Source organism: Patagioenas fasciata, chromosome 1, assembly GCF_037038585.1.
Source record: "Patagioenas fasciata isolate bPatFas1 chromosome 1, bPatFas1.hap1, whole genome shotgun sequence".
NCBI classification, from domain to species: Eukaryota; Metazoa; Chordata; class Aves; order Columbiformes; family Columbidae; genus Patagioenas; species Patagioenas fasciata.
In genome coordinates, this window is record NC_092520.1 from 60,269,174 (window position 1) to 60,292,624 (window position 23,451).

The following is a 23,451-nucleotide window of genomic DNA, read 5'->3' on the forward strand; positions in this document are numbered from 1 at the left end:
TCTAAGCAGTAGTTGTAAACTAAATAGTTAATGCACAAGTAAGAAAGACTAGTCAAAAAAATCAGAAGTCTGAATTTCAAGCCAATATCCTGTGATAACTGGTTAAAAAAAAAAAAAAAAATCCACTTTTGCACTATACAATCATGTGATATATACAATAATGCAGTAAAAAGGAACATATAATACAAGGAGTACTCCACATATCAGGATAGTTTTGTCTGAGTTAAGGTATTATGGCATCTCCTACTTTAAGTTAAAGGGAAAAGTCACTTATTTAGAATAAATATTTGAAGGTTTCACTCGCTTTCATGTTAGAATTATTTAACGATCACAGGGCAAAAATCGAAGACAGTAGCCAAGGAAGTCAGTTCTGAGGAATAGCATGCAGGGTGGCACAGGATGAAATGGGGTCATTTCACCAACATAGACAAACAAGAACTATCACACAGAAGAAATTTATCTGTAGCAGCATGGAATGCTTTGGAAGGGAAGAATTGTCTTGATAACATGTTTTGTTACGTTTCTTCATTTTTGTAACTCTATTATTCCATTTTACTAAAATTAAAGCTGCTTTTAATTTTAGACATTAAGAAAAAAACACAAAAGAAACAAATAAACAAACACCTTTTGCGCATCATTAGAACATAATTAGAAAACTTCAGGTAAGTCACGTGAGAAAGATTCAAACTGTCTCTAGGAACGCTTCTTTGTTTCTCTCATCTAAGAGGTCTTGCTGCCTACATGATCCTTGCTGTTTTCAAAAACCAGGTGTCTAGACTAGCCACAGGTTGTTTGCAGTATGTCCCAAAACTTGCTGTCTCACCACATGCCTTGATGCTACGTCAAAAGATCACATCCATGTGTTCTGATAGAAAACACGCCATCCATTCCTGCTTTCAGAAGATTTCAGCAAACGTGAAAGCAACAGCCAGGGAAACACAAAGGTTCAAGCTTCCTCTTGCCTGCTTAGCCATTTCATCTAAAAAAAGCATATCATCTGGAAACAGTAAATAAACACAAAGAGAGAGTTTATATGCTAGCTGGTACTGAGGACTTATTTGATTTTGCAGAGCACACCTGTCTTGTTCTCACCCCTGATCTTTCTATTGGTTAGACTACTCCTTAAAGGTCACTGCATCTGAACACCATGATGAATAGACATCTCTGAGGGTTTTGCAGAGAAATCTTTTCCAAAAACAAATGCACCTATGCAAGCATCAGACTGGGGAACCTGCTGTAAGCCTCACGAACTATTAGTTATTGGCATAACAATAAGAAAAAGCACTGATATCATGTATGTCAAGTCTTTCTGAACAGCAGCGAACAGTAACAGTCATAAGTTTAGAACTGGTCATTGTGTATTTCTTTTTATATTTATATTATACTAATTTGTGTGAACTATATGAATCTGCTCCTTTAAAACAAATAAGGAATAAATCATAGTCTGGATAACATAATCTAATAGCTGGTGCATTTGGCAAGATTATATTAAAATCTCCCGGTAGACATCAAACACAATGAAACTTGTTTTTAACAGATTTCAAGACATGAAATTAAAAGCAGTTTTCTGCATTTTTAATTTATTTATTGAGATGCTCTTCTCAACATGCTAAGATTTGATTTGCAGACATGTTAGTTTACTGTTTAAAATGGCAATGATGTGATAATTTTGTATGTATGTACACAATATAGAACTACTGTCTTCCAAAGACAACTTATGAGTGGAAAAACAAAACCCCCTTGACAATTAATAAACGTATGTAGATATCAGGCCATGAATTAGATCAAGTTTTTTCTAGGACTTCTTGATTAAGACAGAGTTAGGACCTAATCTACCTCAACAAGACATTTAACTTTTTTGTCTAATTTCATGTCCCTAGTGCACTGGTCCCCCTACAGTCAGTGGAAAGTGGCTTTTGAAGGATGACAGAATAAAACAATTTTAGTCTAGCATGGAGGCCTTTTCTATTGACTGTGAAGTCTATCAAATGTGAGGACTGCCTGTAGATGGTGAATCCCTTTATACCTGGTAGAATGTGCCACAGTTCCCACCTAGTCTGTGCGTTAGGACAAATATTGCAACATTGATGTTCCATATTCTTAATTGACAGGTAATCCCAATAGATATAGACACTATAGCCATGGTTTGGGGTGAAAAATAAATAAGCGAATGGTCCCCATGATCACTATCTTGGTACCATAATTATGAGTAAATAATCACGATTTGACACAGAATGATTGGCCAAATCACAGAATCCAATATTTTGGGAGGATTTTATGGTCCAGGATAAAAGCTTCAATATCATGTCTTCTATGGCCTGCTTCCTAAACTAACAACAGTAGAAGAAAAACTACTTATTGTTCTACTTCTGCTAAGTGCTGTGCAAACACACCAGATGTATGTTTCAAGTACCAAACTCTGGCTTAGAGGGAAAAGAGTCAATAACATATTCAAAGCAAGAATGGTGGAATTACTGTCCATGTGTCCATTTCAAATACAGGGCTGTCACACTTGTAGACAATTTTAAAATAAGTAACGAAAATTAAGCTCAGAAGCACATATTCTACTATATGATTTGCTTAGCATTATTCTTTTAATTGGAGTTCAAGCATCTTCTCTTACACATTTGTGATAAATAAGAGTTGCAGATGCTGGAAAGTAATCTATCCCCTTATGTCTTTCCTGTATCTCTACAATAAGAGTTATTATCATGTTACTATTATTACTTTAGAAAAGACTGGTAATTTTGGTGACAGTGAGTAGATTATAACAGCCTTGCTGGCTTTGTTGCACAGAAAGGGGTCCAGAAGAAACTGAAGCCAGCATTGAGGCTTTATGCTATCCTGCCACACTGGGACACTAATTTTCCATGTTTTGCATCAACCATTACAACTGCCTTTTTAAAATCCTGTCATTTATTTTTTCCTTACTGGAAAATATTTTAAGAATAATATTCACTGTGCATGACTTTGAGGTATCTAGCTTTGTATGGATTTCTAGGTAACCATGCCCTTCAGGCCAGATAGCGTGGAGAGGTTCACATCCACAGTGCTTAGGAATGACTTCTCTTGGATCAGACGCTGCATCCATGCTACAAACCATTTGGCCCTGCAGCTTCTCTGACTCCATATGGTATCACTGAAACATGACTGTTATTTCATGTTTGTTTTTTTTTTTTTTTCATTTCAAGGAATGTGACATAATGGGAAGACTTTTATAATTAATTGTTTTTGGTTTGGTTTTGTTTTGTTTTTAATGTAACTGAGTATTGGCATGAGGATATGAGGAGGCTTCTGAAGATGCACAGGTTGCTGGGTTAAGTTTTGGAGGACTTGGAAGAGGGAACAGAACTGAAGTTGCTACAATCTCGTCATGAATGGTTCTTGAGTGAACCATCCCTAGACCATGCCCAGATATTGTCTTGGAGAGTGTATTTTGAGCCACTCAAATCGGTCAGGGAGTAAAGCAACAGCTAAGTGGTGTGAGGTGAGTATTTCAGGCTTGTGTTTTCTCTCTGGCTCTTTTATCTATCACAGCAGTACTCAGACTCCCTCACTGTGTTAACATAATTCACAACAAAAAAGGTTGAAAAAAAAAATTCTGTATTTCAAGAACTCCAGATACTGATGGTATTCTTTACTGGTTGGTTTTTTTTGTTGTTGTTTTTTTTTTAATGGATATTTCTGAGGCAAAATGACCAGAAAAATATGCTTCATCCAGAAAATCGAGTGATACAAATATCACAATTAGCCATGGTGCTGACACTTGAGTACATACAAGTAAAATGACTGTGATTGTTGGAAATTACGTATGTCATACTCTCATTTAAACCATTCTAATTATTTGTCATTGTAACAATGGAATGAGAAGTAAGGCAAAAAGAGAATGAATGTACATGATTTTCTGACATGGACAGCATCTTTTTCCCTTTATGAATTAATGCATCAAAATGTTCACCACATGTATATGAAAAACCAAACTGTCTAAGACAGGAATCTTATGGAGTGGTACTTTACATTTATGTTTGTTGCTTTGTCAAATCAGTTTTTTTAAGTCTTTGTCTACAGATAGTCAAGTACACTCATTTGCAATCACAAAAGCCATCAATTACTATTACCTTTATGTGATTACTCATCTTTGTTCTTTCTTGCAAATGCCACTCAGAGCATTAACAGTAAGTTCAACTTTGCTGTCATTATTCTCAGGAATGGCACTGAGAAAATAGTGCTATATACTAGTTTCTGTATAATACAGAATATCAAATTTTATAAATGACTGTATTTTATTAAGTGAGCTTCTAAGTTTGCACATGCCTTGAAACTGCACGTACCTCAAAACTGTACAGTTTCCTTACTGTCCTTTAAAACTTATGATCATATATTATGAATCTCACAATGAAAAATGCTAATCATACTTGAAGCTGTCTGTAATGAAATCTTAATTTAATTATCTATCACTAGTATATCTACGTTAGACACAGACATAGCTGGAAAGATGGAAGAAAAGACTGGTTTTGTGCTGCTTTTTCCCTCATCATGAGACACTGACATGGACTATCAGTGATATTCAATGAAGAATCTGATGAATATTCAACAACAATAAGCTCTCTAGGTTTTGATGTAACAAGGAGTTTATTTGAAAGAATATAAATCTTTTGAAAAGGAAGCAACTGAATCTGATATAACAAAATAAAGCTACTGGCAGTTAAAACCTGCAGGATTATTTCTAACTGTTGACATTTTTCTGTGAGCATAGAATAGGCTTGACTTGAATGACTGTGTCATGTGTATTGAATACATGTTTAGGTGCTTTGATGGGCTAGGGCTTGTATCAGTATAGTATTTTTGCCAGGAACTACTAAGGGCAATTTAAAAAGTAGAGTGCCTAGTCTGTTCTTATTTTAAAAAGCAAATTTCATAAGGAGTGGAGAGTGAAGATGATATGTCTGAAATACACGCAGCACTGGAAACAATTCTTCCATCCTTAGGAGAATGGAAATTTTAAAACAATGATTTTTATATGAGCTATTAAAGAGAACATACTGCCTTCAGACTAAGGGGTTTTGATGTGATAATTGTAAAGATACAAAAATATTACAGGAGTTGAAGGCAAGAAAAGATGAACATTCTCATCTGCCATGTTCATTTGGAGCAATGGACTGCACTAGGACTATGAAACAATGATGCTGTAGAGAGTCTTTTTTTTTTTTTTTTTTTTTTTAACAACACCAAAAAAATAACCTGGGGCTTCTGTCTTCCTGAGAATTCTACTCTTTTTCTTCAAATAATGTGTCACTACAGATGTTAATCAGACAACTTTTGGCAAAGATTTGGATTAGTAAACAAAATTTCCCCTTCTGCTGATTATGCCCAGCTGCAGTTCTGCTACAGAATTTGTCAGAGTTTTGCTTGTCTCTGTTGAAAAAGAAAGGAAACTGGCAAATAATATATCTTTTCTTTTGACTTTGTTGTCCCTTTGGTAATACACAGGGAAAAGAGGTTAATATTTAATCATTATCACTAGCAAACAGACACACACATTAAATTGTTCGGTGCACTTAATGACTTTCATTTAAGAATATGACTTAACAGATGACTCCAAAACATAAAAAAGATGTGACAATTTAGGCTGGTAATATTGTGCTGACTGAACATAACAGTATGTGTTTAGGCAGTTGTGTTAAATACATACTCCTACAGAATGGTTGATCAAAAGTAGTTCACAGTTTAAAGAGAAGGTAAAGAATACTTACTGATTAATCTTAGACAGCTGCACTTCTTGTGCCGTTTTAGCTTCATTTTACACATTATTACTGAACTAGAAGTTCATTTTGATCTTCACTATAGACCTAAATACAGCATGATAGAACAAATGTCCTAGGCCATCCACAAAGTGAGATGATTTAGAGTTCTAATATAATTGATAGGCTAAATTGATGTGCAGATATTGAGTATGATTGAACACTAGAATAACTGTATTCAAAATTGCATTTAATCTATATTTTAGCACAAACAGAAATGCCACCTACTTTTTTTTTCTCTTTAATTCTGCATTGCTCTGTGGGAAAGTGAAGTAAAAGACAACTTACCATAATTTTAGTTAGAGGTAACTTACTTTCCCTTTCCCAGAAGAGTTTTCCTATTATTCGCCTGTTCTTCAATATGTCTAGCAAATAAATGTTTCCCTGTGCTGAAAAATCCTAAAACAACTATTATCAGTGCTAACAGTTTTCCCAGGTTGCAGAGCTAGGGATTTTAGAGCTTCATGTGTGCTATCAGATAGTAGAATATGTTTGTTTTTGGTTTTTTTTTCCTGCTAGTCCTAGAATCACTTTCTACTTGGTCATCCCTCTTTTCATGACCTATGAAGATAGTTCAGGAAAGTCTTTGAGGAAGATTAATTGCACAGGTTCCTAAAAAACGTCTTTAATATCTCTATGTTTTTAACTGGGTTTTTTTTGTTGTTATTGTTGTTGTTGCTGTTATTTTGGTGTTTTGGTTGGTTGGTTGGTTGGTTGGGTATTTTTTGTCTCTGTTGCCAGAAGCTGTCAAAGAAAACAGTCTTGCACAGTAAAAGAAGACTGAAAACAGGCCAGCACTATAATTCTAACAAATGCCAAAGCATTTTAAAGATAGCACATTTATCAACAATTTATAATTAAAATATAGAGAAATCCTAAACATAACTTTAAAAGTGAAAATTCAAACGCCTATAATTCTTGTTCTTAAAAAAATGATATCGCAAACGCTAAAGTAGTGTTTTTCTACTTTCCAATGTTGAATTCTTATTAAAAGTGTCTTTTTCAAGCAAATAAGGAAGACAGAAGAGTACATTTTCATTACTATCTATTTTAGTCCTATGAAAAATAAATCGAGGTGTCCCACAGATTCTCATCTGCATTCTGGCTATAGCATACACAGTCCCATAGTCAACTCAAGTTAGGACTCTACTTTCAACAAAACAAAACCCCACAGTAATTCATAGAGGTTAAGATAGTGAAAAATGCACATGAAAAGAATGTGAGCATTCTTACATGTGATCTCTGGTTTTATGTTCTCTGAGTAGTTAATTGACATGGACATTTTGGTTGTTATTTTAGTAGGCTCAAAACAAGATGATTATAAGAACTTGGCGGACCAATAGAGATTCAATTTAAAAACAAACAAACAAACAAAAAACAACAAAGAGAAAAATCTCCACACATCTAGGGCAGAAGATAGGCTTGCTACTTCCTTAACAAACCAACTACTGATCAAAAAATTGTGAGATCTCAATTGAATTTGAAAGAGGATAAAGGTCAACTTTGGACAGTAGAAGCCTACATGTGGAATACTAATTTGCATATATTTTAAGAAATAAGACATTCATCAATAACATTCTGAATGTCTAGAACATATTATCAGTTTTTTAAAAAACCTCCAGCAAGAGCAATTATATTAGTTGGTAAAATATATTAAGATGTATACAGATTATGATTTACACATTTCTAGATGTGTTTTCCTGCTTAACAGTTTAAACGATCTTGTGTTATTGACTATTTTGTCCTAAGAAATGACCAAGAATATTGCTTCCATGTATATTCTTGCTGGTGGAATGAATCTCCAAATTTGATTCAAATGCCATTTTATTTCATAATTTGGCTTCTTCAGTACAAACATGGCAGGAAGTACAGGAATTCCATAATAGATAGATATGCTTCCTAATATTCTTTCCTCTCTTTATAAGTCCAAACAGAATTCTTACTAATTAAAACGACAACTAGCCGTGAAAGATGATGTTAAGTTTCGCTTTTGGAAGCATTTAACACTGTAACACTTACACCCTTAGCTGTCACTGTTCTTACAAACGTCCAGTTCTCTTTGAGCCTAGTTAACTACTTGACTTTAAAACCATGATGTGATGATGTGTTCTACAGTTACATACTTACCATCTTTTGTCATTTTTTTAATTCACAGTTCTTCATAATTTCTCATTAAACTTCTAATGTGTTTACAGGAATGAAAATGGCATATACTCTTCTGCCTTCTGTATATAGTTTGTTGTTATTATGAATAAATTGCCAGGAAATGCAATGACAGTTGCTTAGAAAAACAACAACAATAAAGAACAATCACTGTTTCAAACAGTTTATAAAGTCAAGATAATAGATAAGAATTATTTTATCTCACACTTTCTCCAGCTCCAAAAACACCCTCAGACTCTTCTGTCTTTCTTGATGTGTGATTTTTCTGTCATCCTACCCCCACTTCCCCCCCCCCCCTTTTCCTCATCATTCTTTTCACCCTTCTCTAAACACCCTGCAATTCTGTAATACCATTTCTGAAAACAGGTGATAAGGGCTAAATAACTGGTATTGTAGAAGGAAGCGCATTACTGGGTTGTACAACCTCATAACTGGATCCCATTCTGAATGAACGTTTATAGATTTGTTTCCTTTTTGGAACTGTATTGAGGGTGCTCCAAAAAATGCCTGTTGGAGGGAAGGTGCATGCGATGAACTGGCAGAGTCTTCGAGTGCTACACTGGCACCACTTTCCTAATGAATGCACTCAATATTTTAGGTTTATGTGGCTGTCTATAGATTGCTGGCAGAGCTCTGAAAATGCTCTGGGGCAAAGGCGTAGCTGGATTCAGCCCTTCACACTGAGAACCCATATAATCCTAGCAGAAATCACTGTGTCAGGTGGGCTAAAGATATCCTGTGAAGGACAGCAAACAAAAGCATGTACTAATGCCTCTCAAAAGTCAGTCAAAGGTATGGTTCATTTCAGCAGAGCTGTAAAGAAAAAGACTAGTTTATTTCTTTGTGACTTTTCCATCAACAGTATTTTGTGCATGATTAAATGTAATGTTATTTTCTAAAAATGCCATATGGCCAAGTATTGCTTTTGTATCTCAGGCACAGACGGAACTATACATTTATTTTTGATTCTTACAGTCTCATAATATTTATAATATGTATAAAACTGCTCTTACACTTAAAAAAATATATATAATTACTCTTTTCTTCTTACATGTAAGTGTATTTTTAATGTATTTTGTTCTATCTCTCTGAACCAAGAATCTTTCTGGATATAGAAATACTTAGCCACATTGTGGTTTTTCTTCAAGTTTCTTTTTTTTTTTTTTTTTGCATATGTTTATTCTATTTTATTTTTAATAAGAGTGCATCAGACTTAGTCGAACTCTTTGAAGTCCATATGTGATAAGTTTTGCTTTCAAAGCAAATTGGTGAAATTTCTAATGCACAGAATTCACTTCCGTTATCACTTTATTGCCTTTTGCAATGTTGTATCTCCTCACTGAAATGCCTGTATCCACCGGTATACCTGATACCATGATAGCTACAAATACAGTTCTCTCAGTTGTTTATCTTACATAAAATCTCAGCTTAACCCACTTTCACTCTGAAGTATGGTCCCTTTGTGCAGTAGGGATAGTTACCTTCCATCCATCACATTTGTCTCTGACCTAGTTAAGTGTTTCTACCCTGTTTGCCTTTGAAGTTCCTGTTGTCTAATTCTGGAAAAAAAGCAGGCTGAGCAAACTGAGACTGTTGTCATCATGTGAACCCACTGAGCTTGTGGCCAGGGGAGCTGAGAAATGTTACTCCCACAGGGTGTCAGCAAGTTCAAAAAGCTTCTTTGAGTGAAAGCTTAAACTAATGTTTGACTCAAAAATAATCAAACCAAATAATTATTTTATAGCAGATCACTATTCAGGGCTCATGCATAATTTTTTAATGTTGTATATTATTTGAATCTGTGTTCTCAGTCAATGGAGGCTAACACTTTTTGATGCTGGTTAACATGTTCTGATGTTGTGAAATCCAAGTATGATCAGATTATGACAATACTTATATGAAAATTATTTGTCATGGTTGACCCTGGCTACACACCAGGTGTCAACCAAGTTGCTCTATCACTCCCCTCCTCAGATGGACAGGGGAAAGAAAACATAATGAAAAGCTTGTGGATCGAGATAAGGACCGGGAGATCCTCCACCAGATACTGTCATGAGTAAAACAGAGACAACTTGGGAAAAAATAATTTAATTTATTAACAATAAAATCAGATTAGAGTAATGAGAAATAAAATATAAATCTTAAAACACTATCCCCACGCCCCCATCCATTCTTCCTGGGCTCCTCTTCAGCCCCAGCAGTGCAGGGGGATGGGGTGTGGAGGTTGTGGTCAGTTGGTCTTTCATATGGTATGCTCTTGGTATGTTGTCCCTGCTGCTCCTTCCTCCTCACAGTCTTCCTCTAGTCCAGCCTGGTGTCCCTCCTGTGTGAGACACTTCTCCAAGAACTTCCCCAATGTGAATCCTTCCCATGGGTTGCCATTCTTCATGAACTGCTCCAGTTCTTCATGGACTGCTCCAGTGTGGGCCCCCACAGGGTCACAAATCCTGTCAGTACAGCTACTCCAGTGTGGGCTTCTCTCTCCATAAATTCACAGGTCCTGCCAGGAGCCTGCTCCAGCATAGATTGTACATGGGCTGCAGCTTCCTTTAGGGTGCAACCACCTGCTCCAGTGTGGGGTCCTCCACAGACCACAGGAGGATCTCTACTCCATCATGGACCTCTATGGGCTGCACGTGGATCTCTGCTCCACTGTGGTTCTCTGCTCCACTGTGGACCTCCATGGGCTGCAGGGGGAGAGCTGGCCTCACTATGGTCTGCATCACAGGCTACAGGGGAACCTCTACTCCAGTGCTTGGAGCAACTCCTCTCCCTCCTTCTTGACTGACCTCAGTGTCTGCAGAGTTGTTTCTCTCACATATCCTCACTCCTCTCTTGTAGCTGCAGTTGCTGTTGTGCAGAAACTTTTGCCCCTTCTTAAATACGTTATCCCAGAGGCATTGCCACGGTCTTTGATGGGCCCCTGTAACCACCAAAACAGCAAAACCTTGCTACATAAACCCAAGAGTTTATTATACATAAATATTATTTATTATATTGATTATGTATAAAAATAAGTTAATAAGTGATAGAAGATGTGTATAAAGTGAAAAAAAATTATTAAAAAATTAATGAAATGCCAAAAATCGAGACATTTACTTTTTAAGGGTAGGAGAAAGAGATGGGGGAAAATAAGACAAGGAAAAAAAAAAAAAAAATCAGCTGTCCAAAATCTGCTAAAAGGAATTACAGTTATTTCTGGTTTTGGAAGGGTATTTTTGAGGTCTTATGCTTGGACAAAGGTTGATTTCAGGTGCAGGTGTTATACTTTCCTATTGCAATAGAAGTAATTTGCAAATCTATTCCTGGAAAATGGTTTTGAGGAATTTGCATGATTTGAGCATATTAAGACCTTTTAGTATATAAATCCTCCACTTTCATGGCTCCTGAGCATAAAGGCATGTTTTTTCTAAGTTTAAGAGCTTTCTCTGTTTATTTGTTTTTAAACACAACTCACAAGGAATATTTATTGAGCCCTGAGAACAGAAATTCAGATTAAACAAGCTGGGAATACATTTTTAAATGTGGAAAAGCATTCACTTTGTGGGCTAGGGTAAGGAAATTATCTGAAAGGGACCACAAGAATTAGTGATATAGGTTTTACACATTAGACTTGTCTGTCACTAGGTTGATCTTTCGTTTCAGTTATTTTTTGTAGAATTCTTAAAACATATATGCTTGCAGATAGAATAAAGTTGATGTCAGAAAACTTGGTCTTGTTGCATAGAATTGTGAAAGGGGGCAAAACGTTTGTTTCTGTACAGCAAGGAAAAGCAAAATGGAATTTAATATTCAAAAAATGAGGAAAAATGCTTTTGTAGTTATGCATAGTGGCTAAATACACCTAAAGCACACAGAGCTTCATAGCTTGCTTAGGCTACCTACAAACTTCTACAGTAGTCTAATGAATTACTGTGTGGTACGGGTCAAAGTATGAGTTTAATTATGTGAGTAGAAGAGGAGATGGGCACTAGTAAGGCTGGCAGCTGCAGTAAAATCAGAGAATCAGACAAGATTTCAGGAAAGACTAAAAAAAGAAAAAGTTTTTTCTTGTCTTTGTTGGTGATGACAGCTTTGTATAAATCTATGTTTCTGAAATTAAATTAATGAAAAAATGATCAAATTACTAGTTTGCGCTAGGACTTTTGCTTTGTTTTCTGAATAATGTTGCATAAAAGCTCAAAAATGTCAGGTTTTTAGTCAATAGCTGTGGAATTTCTTTCACAAAACTTCAGTGAATTCTGTCAGAATAATTGATTTATTGAGCATAAAGTGCTGAAGTGATTCTAATCAGAAACTGATTTAAATGCCTTTATGTCAGTTTGAATATATAAGGCCAGAAAAAATGACATTCACTGCCCAGACAAAAACTGGAGACATAACTTTGCTCATGTTAAGAGAGATTCTTTGTGTTGTGACACAGGAGTGGTAGGACACGTCAGTAAGATAGGTTCAACTAACATGGTGCACATGCTCTGCTAAATGTTTTCTTAAGAAAATGGAAACTTCAGTTGTTTTTATTTACATCTTTCCGATTCAAATTTTCCCTCGGAAGAAAACTTGAAACCTAATCCCATAAACGTACATATTTTCCTAAAATTTTCTAGACATGATGAAAAAGGGCTAATACCTGACAGTAGATTTCCTATGCCCATCCATATGATGTGTGACAGGCACAAGTTTGCCTTTCAACTGATTCCCTAGTTTCTTTGCATACCCTAGGAAGTCTGCAAAGCAAATCTATTCAGAAGCTTAGTGTCAAGCTTTTGAGCAGATGTTCTTTCTGCCTGTACACCTCTCAGCAGATATCTCTGGCTTTTTCTCTTCAATCATCAGCTAGAAGAAAGATATGCAATATCTATACTTCTTTTTCTGCCAAGATGAGCAAAGACTTAGAAGAGTAGCCAAAGGCAATGACTCCCTGGAAGAGGACTGAAGTGTCAATACCAAATCAGGGAAAAAATAAAAAGGAATGGGAAAAGGAGAACCTAAGGATAAATGTATAGAGAAAGAGATAGTGAACATGGAGACAGAATTGAAGAAGTAAAGAAGAAAGATTATTTACAATGCTGGAGAGTATAGGAGACAGAATTAAAGTAAAAAGCAATTAGATGTTAGTGAAATAAATGCATAGAGCCTCATTATGAACTCAAGAGAAACCTGGATTTTGGACAATTACACTGACAATTGCGTAACTCTATCAGTACAGCAGTTGAATGCAATTACATTTTAATTTTGTGAATTGTTTGTATGTTTGCAGGAAGTATTGTTTCTGATCCTGAGTCCTTTCAGCCACGAATCCCAGCTTTGCAAAAGTAATACAGCCTCACCACCTGACTGTTCGAGGTCAGGCTCCAGCACTGAAATTTACTTTTCTGAGACAGTTTCTTCTTTATTGGAAAAGGTAAGAATCAGGTTCTTGGCTCCGGAATCAGAACAGCTGGTATGAAGGGAAACTAAGTGGCAAGGGGAATGTTTAAGTACTCATCTCATGGACCTGGGCAGGTATTCCTTTAAAAGTGGGATGCAGAGCTATTTGGATTAAGTCCATCAAGAAATATGACGCACTTAGAGAAGGAGATGCTGGCAAAGGATGGTTCAAGGAATGGAGCAATGGGAGAGGGCCACTTAGAAAATCCTAGTAACAAGAGTATCCTAAAGCATCCTTTCTTCAAAGATTTGATGATCTGTTTAGGCACCACTTTAGGCTCTTGAGCTGGAGAACTCCTGTAAAGCTAGACATCTATGAAGAGCACAGTAGATTGGGGTGGGGGCTGTGGAGAATGTAGGGAAGGATGTAGGTGGTGTGGGAAGTGTACTTTTATAATGACATGGTAATTACCAAAAAAGTGGGAGGCCAATATTCAGTTCCCTCTTGAGCCTGAGGAGATTCAAACTCACATCTGCAGTAGTTTTAGATAATTCCTTAATCACTAGGCTGTAAAAGAATTAGATCATGTGCATTTTGCACTATGCAGTGAAAAACTGAAGCGGCTTACCATTGTCTGTCTCAGTGCTCAGCCCTGAAAAATAACACATTTGGGGTTTTTCTTGCTTGTGTTCTCTGTGACCATGAAACTGTTCTCGTTTGTATGAAGAAACAGAATGTCTGATAGCAATGAATTTAAGACTATCATTCTCTCACCGATGTGTAAGTTACTTAAATAAGTGTTGAAAAGCATCTTGATACTTTCATGATCTTAACTGAACCCCATGGGGGTTTAATCATGCAGCAGACTGAGGTTTAACAAATAATATCTATCTTTACAGTTTCCAATCATTGGTAGGGAGACTCTACCTTCACTTGCAAATGAATGAAGATTAAACGCTTTCAGAAATCTGATACTGAGTCATTTTGTGGAAAACTAATATGTCCAGCCCTCACAGAGTGCTCTCAGGACATTTTTAAGTTGGGAACTCATCAGTGTCTGAGCATTATATGGACACCTTTTGTTAAGGGGTCATAAAGCCCTGTCAAAAAAAGCAGTCTTCATCCTCTTTCAGAAACCATAAATTGGACAGAACCCACTCCCAGAAAGTCCACAGACTAGTCTGTCGCAGACTGTGTCATTCAAATATCCATGTATTTGAGGGTGGAGTTATGCATTCATTTTCTTGTTTATCTTCACCCTTAAACTGCTCCACCCTATTACTGGCGAAGTGGCTTGCTTTGTGATGAGCTATACTTTTGCTTCCGTTTTTCCCCAAAAATTACTATTTAAATTGCAGGATTTAATTTGATAGGAAGGCATTGGAATATTTCTACCATTACTAACTTTGCCTTTCCTGTACAGTGTTGATGTAGTAAATGCATCCCCTTAGAGGGCTAACAAAATATGATATATTTGAGAGGAAATTAAAATGCCATAGTTAGTATTAGAAACCATTTACCAATTAAGCTATTCCAAAACACGAATGAAATGGCATGAAGGTGGTTTTCAAAAATGGTTAAGAAGATCTAAGCAGACAGCCCCCATTAAACATCTCTCTGGAAATCAGCCTTCATTCCCAGCAGGCTTTTTTAAAATTCATTTTTACTCTCTCAGTGTCCTCTTCTGGAACGCCAAGTCTTTGCCCTTAACCCGTTTCTCTCTTGTTGCTAACCACCTAGCATCATACTATTTTTCCTTCTCACTCTTCTTTTTCAGGGTTTCCTTTGGTTGCCCTAGTTCTCACTTCATCCTCACCATCTGCCTACTGCATGTTTTTCTGTTCCTATAGTCTAAGTAGCTTTTCACTTTTTGAGATTGTCTGCTTTTTTTTTTTCTGCTTTCCAGTAAGTCTTTTTCCTCTTTTTTGTATTTTTACTATTCCCATTGTTGCCTCACCCTTGCCCTCAACCTTTCATTTCCTCAATTTCTGTCTTTGTTGAGACCCCAGCTGCAAATTTTCTTAACATCTTGGAGGCTATAACCTGCCTGGAAAACACCTAAAAGAACATTTAGATCTCTATGAGTTTATGAGTATATGTCTGAAATACCAGTTAGACTGAAGCATACTGGCATTAGATTGATGGTTATAGCATGGAAAAGGCAAGAGATAAATATACTGAAATTCTATGCAAAATACAGGTCCCCCATGAGATTATTATATGCAGCCTGCACCTTTTTGGACTGCAAAATTAACCTTCACCACAGCTTGCCTTCCGGTGATAAAACACTGTTTGAAAGAGCTACTGATCTGTCTTCTAAATGAACCTTACAGAAGGCTCTAATGTTACATTTTTGTTAATTTTTAACTGTATGTAGAAAGATTATTGAGATGAAATTTCTGAATGCACCATTATATGGTTGTGTACATTACATTAGGATCCTGAGATATCTCTCAATAAATTGGTGTAATGCATAACTAGGCCACATACTAGAAAGCAACAGTGTGTATTAGGCAAGCTGTGCTCCTCCTTGGAGTAACTCAGAGATATGGAAGCAACTGAGAAGTTTACAACCATGAGGTGTCAAAAACCATTTCTTCATTCTGGATGATCAGTCAGTAACTTCTCAGAAGATTATTTCCTTGACATTTGCAAATCTTTATTTGGGATTTTCGTATACTTTTCCAATTTAATAATATAATAAATAACTTCAATATAAGTTGTTTTTAAACCTGACAGAACTAGATATTTTAAGGAGAAATAGCTTTAAACCTGACACTGTACAGAGACTCCCTCTAAACATGCTCAGTGTCTGCCTTCTAAGAATCAAGTATTTTATAATTGTCTTATATTTGAACCTAAAGCTGCTGATAGCTTTAAAAACTCTTTGTCTTTTAAGAAAGAAGAATGCTATGATCATTAATTTTGTCATAAACCCTTAAGACTCTTAGACACCAAACTACTCACATTCTCAGTTTGGCATGTACACGAGGATACATGACATAGAAGTATTCCAGTGACACAAGTCTGAAAAATGTGAGACCAAAAAAATAAAGTAACTCTCTGGAATAAGTCATTTTTGGTAGTAATACAAATACATAAAATATGTGTGCATTACAATTCTCAGAGAGTGCTTGCAATCTGTCAACTGAGGTGAAAGTCACAATGATTTTACAATGTCCACTAATAAAAGAGAACAATGTTAGTAATAGGGTTTTGAGCCATTCTCTCAATCATTTAAAGGTTGTGAACAAGACCAGATGCACTAATTTGTGGACTTAAGCATGCATTTTGTGTTGAGAAGTTACAAAACTTATCACAATATTACAAGCAGGAAGGTATCCCGCTGAATAATTCTCTCATTCTGCTAAGGCAGATCAGAAGGAGATCGGTGCTTGCATTTATGACCAAAATTTCTTTAAAGAATGTATTTCCACCAAATAAATTCCAAGAATCCACTGAAATACAATAGAACCCATTTCTTCTAGCAAACCAGAAAGAGAGTTAGACATTTCCAAACCAGGAACAGGTTTAGACCATACAGCTGCAGGCACATCAGCTGTTTCCTTCAGCATTTGCACAAGAATCCTCTCCTACTTGCACTATCATTTATAAGCAGCCTCTAAATCTTATTTTCCCATTTTTTTTCAGTTATGGGACCTTTGTATGGCAGGAGGCGAATGCTTACATTTTACGAATCTACAGCCAAAGGGGTAACCAACTTCAAGATTCAACTTTCTTTTAGTCGTCCTAATTTCCCTACCAGAAGAGACTGCAGTTCTAAAGTTAATTTGTTGGTGTATTTTGTTTGTTAGTGAATTTTATGAAAATACTTGAGAACTCACTCAGTCAAGGCAGAATTTTCACTCCTGTGTAAACAAAAACAGTCTTAAAGAAAAAGGCAACAAAATAAACCAAGAAACACTTGCAGTCATAGATTACCTATAGCAGAAGAATATTCCTGGACACAGAAAGCATCTTACTTTTTCCAGAAAGGAATTGAGTCTGGCCATTTTAATGGCTTGAAGAACTCAGTGAAAATAGCTCAAAATTGAAACTGAGCTCTCACAAGACACCTGCTATTATTGGTGCAAAACTAAACCCAATGAAAGTTGAAAACTGATAGGTGGAGTTCTAGGCATTATCTTTATTCAAGGCAGATTTGGCAGACAGTCTATGTTTACTTGAAGGGTGATATATAATTTCATTGTGATGCTCATTCCTTCTAAGAATGAAAAGTACAGTCTGAATAATTGCCTGTTAATTGAGCTGTTGTATACCTAATGGAAGACATTTATTTGTTTATTTTTAAGCATACGTATCTCTGCAAGCACAAAGTTGAGCCCAGGCCTGCTCTAGAAGAAAATGGAAAAATTTGAGAATGCTTGGAACTGAAACATAGTTCACTTTATGAGATCTATAATACAGGGAGGGCAACCACAGAAGCTGAACGAGCTATTAACCTGGCAAAAAAAATGTAAGATAAGAAACATACCGAGTGAAGAAATACAGAAAAACAGGGACAAAATACAGATAAAGTACAGGCAAAAATATGGAAAAAAATAAAGAGGATGTGAAAGAGAAGTCCAAATTAAAACTAGAGGACAATGACACAGAAAAGAGAGACTATATTGATTCTATCCATAAAAATACGAAGACTAGAAAAAAATATGAACAGCTTAAGAGACTGAAGGCCGAAGAAAATAATTTTTAAAACATAAGTAAAAAGAATAGAAAAAAACATGCCAGTCTGTCAAAACATATTTTATGCACAGATATCTAAAACAAATGGTCAAAGATGGTTTAGCTGAATGGCAACTTAACATCACAATCTTTAGGCAATTTTTCATTTAACTTGAACAGCACCTTAATTTCATCTTCCTTGAAACACATATGTGGATTGGTACATGGACTTATTCTTGAAAGTCCATGTTTTCTTTTGTTTTCTGACTACATCTGTGGAAGCAGAAATTTTTATTGTGACCTACACTCTTGCTGTGGCTTCAGTTGCTCTTAATACTCCAAGATCCAGCAGTTAGACAAATGATTTCCTGTCATCATACAGTTCTGCCTAAAACGCACATTATTTAACAGCATTTCATTATTGTTGCTGTGATCACACTCCTGATCATGCTCTTAACCTGCCTTTCTGCCAAAGCTGGAGTTAAGTCTTGTCTTAATATGCAAGATCAGCTGTGCACTGTCTTCCCGATGAGGTATTATCAATATCTTGTCTAATAGCACCAGTATTTTCCTGACATATTTGAAACACAGTTTTGGATGCATTTTATTTTCCATAGCTACATTCTATCACAACCTAATGTCATTAAATACATTAAGGTCTTTGTTTTCCTCAAGGAAAAGTTCCCAATGGATGGCATATGACTTACCAGAGACATTTCTGTCAGAATCCAACTGGAGAGTCTTGTAGTTTTTCATGTAAATTTGATTTCCTTTGCATTTCTTCCAAGTTCATAATATTTTTCTGGTATTTTCTATATTAAAAATATTCCCAGTCTCAAGTCATAAGAAAATGTTATCTGCCTGTTCCCTTCCTGTACATAACTAGCTCTGTTCTAGGTTCACTCAGTAGCCTCTGCCAAAGTCTATGTATTCCCACCTAAAAACTTCTCTATTAATCTGCCAGATTGTATAATTTTAAGGATATCTGTGAGGCATTATATCTTCCTAGAGCATGTCACCAAGAAAGCAATTTCCTATTTCTGGAATTTTTTTTTTTTTCTTTAACAGGAAAAGGAGACAAAAATTAATTATTAGAGTTAATTTTTTAAAAATATTTCAGTATTATTTTTGAAGTACTAACTCCAAGGGGAATCAAAGGTTCAGCATCTCCTGATGTAAATTTTTCGACACAAATGTGACTGGAACCATATTTGCTAAATGAAAATTTAGGATAGTGTTTACATCTATTCAAATATATTCAGGGGAAGTGTTACAATAAACTTCTGTCTTCTTTAGGTCATGAAAATTTTATGTCCAAGATCATGACTGCAGAACAAGCATGCATATAAATATAAATGTACAAAATTAATAGGGAAACTGTCATAATTTCTGAGGTTTATTATCTTTAGATGCCTTCCCACTAGACAAACTATGAATAAGTATATATAAATACAGGGACTATTCAGCAAGAAAAAAAGAAATTGATTCAGCACAAGCAGTAATCAAGGCTAGTTATGTCTTTTATTTGACTGACATTTGCAGATTTTAGAATGTATTTCCATCAGCACAGGTTTGCAGAGGGCTGCAGAGATGACTGTAGGTGGGCTGCATTTGTAGTTGTTCTTACCCACTTTAATAGAAATACAATAGACGAAAATGAAACTATGAATGTTCACATAAATAATATCTTAAAATTCATTAGCAAAATCTCTTTGAAACCTAATCTTTCCAGAAGTATTGTGATAAACCAGGAGTCTGTTAAAGACAATGTACCTGTAGTGGATAGAATGGGAAAAGAACCATTGGTGACTGTGGGGTTCTTAATTTATGATTTTCAGCTAGGAAGCCAGACTACAGTGTTAGGAGTCAATTACAGAGCAGTCCTATGGAATGTCAGGTGTCTCTCTGAACATTAACCTACCTTTTTTTGTTGTTTTTTAGCTCTCTAATTCAAATGGCTATATTTAAATTTCTAACACCAAATGTTTCTTGTGAAGGTTGTTGCTCACTTGTTCATACTCTATTATAAGCATATGACATCCTCATACCATGGGTATTAATCAGAGTAAAAATATTCATTAATTATAAGAAGCTATATCTTTTTATTGTCTGCTTATTCTCCATTTATTACTGCAGGTGTCACGGAGGCACCCCGAGGCTAATTTAAGGGACAACAGGGTCCAAAACAACTTTTATTAAACCGGTGAGAAACAGGGTTTTAGCACTCCAAAAGTGACTTAAATATAAGTTCGGGTATCAGTTGAGGAAAATTATTAAGGGGCAGCAACTAGTACAACAGGCGGTCCACAGAGTGCATGTACGTGGCTTCACCCAAAACAATGCCGGAACCATCCCCGAGTCCCAGAAGAGTACACACTTGCCTGAACACGGTGCGGGATTATTCTTAAAGCGTACGCTCGCGATTCCGCGAGGGTAAATTTATAATACACTCGCAATTCTGCGAGGGTTAATTTACTTACACGTGCGAATGTGCACGGAATACTACACGTGCTTATGTGGAAGCACGGGAGGAAAATACACTCGCGATCGTGCGAGGATAAATTTATAATACACTCGCAATTGTGCGAGGAAATAAAGTTACACTCGCGATTGTGCGAGGAAATAATTTTATACGTGCTTGTATTAAGCACGGGAATTTACACGTGGATATGTGCACGGAAAGGATAAATATACTCGCAATCCTGCGAGAAGTTTTACTCACACCCGTGGCGGCAAGGCAAGCGGGGTCTCCATCCCGGGGAGGCGGGGTCTCGGCGGCAGCATCTTCCTCGTGCTCCGAGAGACCGGCGACAATGGGCCCAGTCTCGACGAGAGAGTCCCGTTTTTATCCTGGCTGATCAGACCTGACTGTAGGTATTCTAGAAGCTTCTCTGCACCCCCACACCGTGTGTGGGGTGCCCCTGAAGCCTCCAAACATCCCCCACACTGGTCACCGGTGCCCAGCGGCTCACTGGCGCCTCGGCAATCCCTTCTCCTAATGGCCCTGGCCAGGGTGCTCTGGGCCAAACAAAAGAAGCTGTTAGCCTCAAGTAGCAGAGAGAGGGAGATGTGCCTACTCCCTCCATACTGAAGGAGGAGGGGGGAGAGAGAGGGGGTTTGCATTCTGCCACAGCAGGTAATATATATGTTCCTGTTTTGTAATGTATCTGCAAGGATTAGTGGCGTGCATGTTTTCACAAACAAGATCAAACAATGCGTGGTTTATGTTATGTGAGGACAGTGTTGCTCTGCGAGGGAAAATAATAATAGAATCATGTAGTGAAATTCTATATCACAGGGTTCTGAAAGCTTGGCTTTACATCGCTCAGTAAACTTTTAACCTTTATACATGAAGACCTCCAAAGTAGCATTTTTTACTGTGTCTAAATGTATTCTTTCAGGCATAAACCTACTGGTAAGTAGAAAAGTGGAAGTAGTTTGTTTAATTGCAATTTTCAACATGAATACAAACTATCAGCTAAAATAAGAATCAGCAGTGCTTAATTCTGTACTTGTCTGTTGTTACATTTATTTTATAAAAATAAATACAACTCTGTGTTCCAATCTATGGTAAACAACATAATGCTAAGGATATACAACCTTTTTATTTTAGAGCAGGATACTTTAAACTTATTTAGTTAATTCCACCTCTAAGTAGAGGAAAATAGCAATCAGTCTGAGGTTCAGTAAAGGACAAAATAAACTCAAAACATGGTTTGATATTATGAAGTACAAGGGACAAAGTAGCCATCTGTCTGTCCTTTTACTTTGGTTTGTTTTTTTCCTTACTTACTTCATAATTTTCTTCACATGGTGAGCCTTTATGACTTAGTCTTTTCTGAATTTCAACTGAAAACAAAGCAGAAAGAAGAAAAAAAACCCCTTTTTTTTAAGGGGTTTGCTTGCACTCCTCCCCAGGAGGCAACACTCCTAGGTTACAAAATACTTCTCCAAAGAACTGGGAATTGAGTATTCTTAATCCACTAGAGCATAAAATGACCAACTCTCCAAGAAGTTGCCTTGTATCCATTGAAAATAGTTGAGTGTGTGTGTATGTGTGTGCCTAAAGAATAAAGCAAGTCTGGCATAGGATGAGTTTTAGCTATGTATGTGGTTCATGTAGATAAATCATTGCCTTTCAGGTTATTCATTAAACTAGCTAGAATTATTCTGTTTGGACTCTTGTATTAATGTGGGATGTAGAATACAGGAAAAAAAAAAATCTATTTTTTTTTCCGTTTTTTTTTTTTTATTTTTGCATTGCAGTGATTAATTAGCATGCAATTAATGTAATGACAAAGTTAAAATAAAAAAAAATCCTAAAAGTAAAGCTTCCAAGAATGGAAATCCTTTAGTGTCTTTTTATAAATTGTTCTTTAATATAGCATTCAAAGGGAACTGCAGGACAATAAATTGCATTATGTTCCATTTTAGTTGTTTTGAATTGGTTTGAGCAGCCTCATATACTTTTCAGAATGTGGTACTATTGGTGAAGGTCTGCCACTCAAAGCCCATGAATCAAACAGTTCTTCAAAATTAGTTTTACATCTATGAGGACAGACGACAAATTCAGTTGTACCTTTGGCAGATCACATGCAAGATGTAAGACTGAATTTCAGTGTGTAGTGTCCTTGCAAAGGAGTAAGAAGAATCTATCTTTCTTGCAACCAAATCATTTAGCCAGCCGAACTAGAGCATTCTCAGCTCCCACTGAAGTCAACAGACATGGGAGGTGGATATCATCATTCAACATCCTCCCACTCTTCAACATCCATTATCCCATCCATTGGAGATGTGTCACACTTTACCAGAACGAATCCAGGATTCATGTGAGTTACAAAAAGTAGTGAGCACGAAGGTGCCTGATTTCATATCATGTCATGGGGGAGCTCATGTGAGTGATGGAAACTCTGCTTTCCAATTCTTGCTCATAACAAAGTTTCGGTGTTTTTCACCATGGTAGTTTAACACAGGCTTTAGGGGTCTGGGAGTCCATGACGCTCAGTTATGGAATCATACACCTGGCTGCTTCCTCTCCTTGATCCATGAATCTCATTTATTTCTCCATATTAGAACAACTGGTGCTTAGCCTAGTTCACAGTTTTGCCTAATTTAGTCCCTTCTGATATTGGCATGACAACATCAGTGTGATCCCACTCAATGGTGTTTTGTTAAATATATCTTGAAACACTAATTTGGAAAACAATGAATAAGTTAAATGTCTACACCCAAAGCAGTTATTTGGTTTATAGCTGTGATCCAAGTCTCACAAGGCCATCTCACTCAGGATTCCTATCTGCAGTTAATCACAGGAGAAAAAAAAAAAAAAGGATTTTGAACATGGTTTTGCATTTTGTGCTTTCGCTAATGTTATGCATTCCCCATACACATTGCTCTCGTTCTTTTGAAAAATATTTTTATGTGCCAAACTCT